This window comes from Mustela erminea, chromosome 17, assembly GCF_009829155.1.
Source record: "Mustela erminea isolate mMusErm1 chromosome 17, mMusErm1.Pri, whole genome shotgun sequence".
Lineage (NCBI taxonomy): Eukaryota > Metazoa > Chordata > Mammalia > Carnivora > Mustelidae > Mustela > Mustela erminea.
This window is the reverse complement of record NC_045630.1, coordinates 65,659,528-65,663,098: the sequence shown is the minus strand read 5'-3', so window position 1 is coordinate 65,663,098 and position 3,571 is coordinate 65,659,528.

Here is a 3,571-nt window from a genome sequence, read left to right as displayed (position 1 = left end):
AGTCTGGCTCAGAACTCCACTTGTGGTCAGAGACATTTGGGTTCAAGTCCCCAGTCTGGTTTAATTATAAGTCGGGTGACCTTGGGCAAGTTGCACAATCTCTCTGAACCTTTCTTTCCTCATCAGTGACCTCAAGATACGGAAACACCTCACAGGGTTGTGGGAAACTAAATGACATCAGTGCAAGTAAGGCACTCAGCTCGGAGCTTGACGTGTGGCGGCCATTTTGAATTTGGTATCTCTCGGTTTCATCATTTCCTGAAAGTGGGGATGAGTGATTCGATGATGAACCCCATATAGCTGCAGCAGGTGATGCACAGGAAGTACTACCTTATGGTCAAGATCAGGGACAATCCTCAGAGACTGGACCAGAATGCTATGGGCACTCTGGTAATGGATGTCTTTCCTGGGCTTCCCCATGAGAGACAACAGTAGCTTTGTGGCATAAATTAGAGATGAAGCACGTTATAGGCCATTAAAAACTTTTAGCAATTTAAGGCAGAGAAGTGAATTTTCTGCAACAAGTATTTAAAAACTCTGTTATAAAGGAATTGAACACCTCAGTACAGAAAATCACATTTAATAAAGAAAAACATCGGCATGTAAAGCCTAACAGGAACTGTACCATTACACAAAAATCAGAAGAGAAAATGTGAAACAGAATGAAAATGTGAACTGAGCCATTAGCCACACCTGGTTCAGTTTCGCAAAATCTACGTGTGGAAGGATTTGAAGTCGAGATCAAAATTACACACCATAGTAATTAGTTATTGTTTAATTTAACCGTGACTATAAAAATACCTGTAGAGTTCTCTGTGACATGGGTTGGACACCTCAATTTATTCTGCTGTATTATGAAGTTTCAAGTAAAAAATACCTCTTGGGGGTCATCCTAAGTAAACACTTGGTAGTTGGGCTCGTTGTAAGTAACAGTCATGGTCAAGACGCTGGAGCCCGCCATGGAAGCCATGATCCCTCCTGAGCAACGGCTGGCGTGAGTTTCCCTCTTGCCTCAGTAGGCTACCCCTTCCACAAGCATGTTTGTAACTAAAATCACAGTTCTGCACACACTTTTGTGTTCTTTGTTATTTAACATAATACATAAAAATGTATGATTATATGCTATTTCCTAGTTTAATGAACAAGGATTTCTTAAAGAATATTGTATGAATAATTATCTTGCCTTAAAAAGAGAGCAAAAGAAGATCATGAAATTGTTCAAAACATTAAAGTGTAGAAGGCCTTCCATGGGGTGACAGTACAGACCATACCTGGACACAGAGGCTTCTTTCCTTAGTTTAACTGTTTGCTTTGTTAAGCAACATAACAGAGTTAAAATGGCAAGCCCTGGGTTCCACCCTGAGATCCTTTTCTAGGAATGAATAAGTCAGTTGAGAACAGGCTTCTGTTTCTGTTGTACAGCCTTTAAGAAGGATGGCTCCCAGCTCCCTGTTCTGATGATAGAACCAGGGTTAAGGCCATTAAAATGCTAAATTCTGATCTTGTCTGGATGCAAGCAGCTGGAATATAAAACCCTGCAGGCTCAGGTGGTACCCTGATACCTAGCTGTCCTTCTCAGCTTTCCTTCCAGCTAGTACCTGCCATGTGTACCCGCCTCCCAGAGTGTCCACCATTCCGCACTGAGATAGAAGCTGGAAGAAAGAGGGGCAATCACAGTGCTTCCTATGTTGCTTACTGAACTTTTCAAAATACAAGAATTTACTTTAAGAGCCTGGGTTCTAAAGTTGGCTTGTTCACATAAGTATGCTATGTCATGGGCATGGAAGAATATGAGAATTCCACAACAGAAACAGCTTCTCTTTCCCATGAGCTCACACTGGATCTAGACCTTACTACCCCCAATTCACAGATGAGGAAGCACAGTCGTAGACAGCTAATAACTTGTCTGGGGTCCCACAGTAAATAAGGAACAGGAATAGCACTTGGATATAAGCTCCATCACCTCCTGCCACACTGGCCTGGGAGACATGTTGCTTAGCAAAGCCTTCATCATTCTTTCTGAGTTCTGCACACCATATCCCAATATATTTATCATTAAGTATCTATGACCCTTGACTGCTTTGGTACTTTCTGTCTTCTTAGGAACTGCCTCCATTTGCCCTTTCCACCCTCCCCTTGGTCCCACTATCATCAGTCTTTTGAGCTCTCTAGCTTGCCGTTCACTTCTGGTCACCAGCTCCCACGTCTGTGATTGCTGCCTTGATGGCTCTTCCAGCTACCAGTCCTCTATAAAGACCCATGCTGGGCCTTCCATAAGCATGGTCCTGCTCTGCAGGTCCTGGCTTTCACCTGGAGGCCCCACAGATCTTGAAACTTACACTGTCTGTTCTCAGAAATCTCTAAGTCCTTAAATACTTGGCCCCACTATGGGTTGGCTCTAATTCTTCCTCTAATGATTAATGTGTGTGATAGCTTATGGTGCCATACAAAGTCCCTAAGGGTTCATGTTTGACCTGATGCCAATGAAGGCTTTTCTAATTGCAGAAATATTTGTAGTCAAAGGAGCATGGGGTCAGAAAACTATGAAGTGTAACTACAGGGATTTCATTCACTAATTGCATGACCTGGCATAAGTCACATTCTTGGTGACACTAAGTTTTCCCATCTATAAAATAGTGCACTACAAGTTTATTCATGTAATGGATTTTAGGGTATGCTGCTCAGGACTGAGAACCAAAACAACCATTCCCAGTTGCCAGAAGCATCAGGGCCTGATGGCTTGCAGTCAAGGCTCTCCTTGGGAAACACCCTTAGGCAGTTCCATCTATGAACACCACCTGCATCTAACACTTGGTCATCTGGACACTGAAAGGGTATAAAAGTCTAGTCCCCATGCCTCAATTTGGAGCAGCCATTAGGGGCCATCCCGGCTCTGGAACACCTCAAATAGTCAGCTGAGGCCTTTGTTCCAACTGTTTCCAGAGTTCAACTTCTCCCTCTGCTCAGTCCTTTGTCCTTCACTTCCCACAGGTGATTTCACAAGTATTCCTCAGTGCACTTACTGCTCACAAATCTCCATCTCAGAGCCTGCTTCGGAGGGAACCGGACCTTAAATGTCTCATATATTTTCCAAGGGGTAAAACAACATCGTGTATATAATGTACAGTATTTGATAGAGCATGGGCATCAATATTTGCTAGTTCCCTTCTCTTCCTCATTGTTTTGTCTTTCATTCATTCCTAAGGATACTCTACCAAGGGAACTGAGACCTTCCAGCAACAGATAATGTCCCTCCTTCCACCTAATCAAAACTCTTTTTCAGACATAAACAATTAAATACATTCTTGGAAAGTTGTTCATCCTCTTGATGGGAACCACCAAAAGTTTTAAGCAGGTGAGTAACCATATTTCTCCTTCAGTAAGATTACTTCAGGCACGGTATGGGAGAGATTTAGGTAAAACTACAGATAGGAAGATGATTAGAAGAAATAATAATCTCCATCAAAGAAGTGGCAGTGAGGTAGGGGAGAAGGAGGTCCATTGGAGACTCATTTCATAGGTGGATTTGGTAAAGTTTGGCAACTGATTGAACATGGGGTGTGACAGAGAA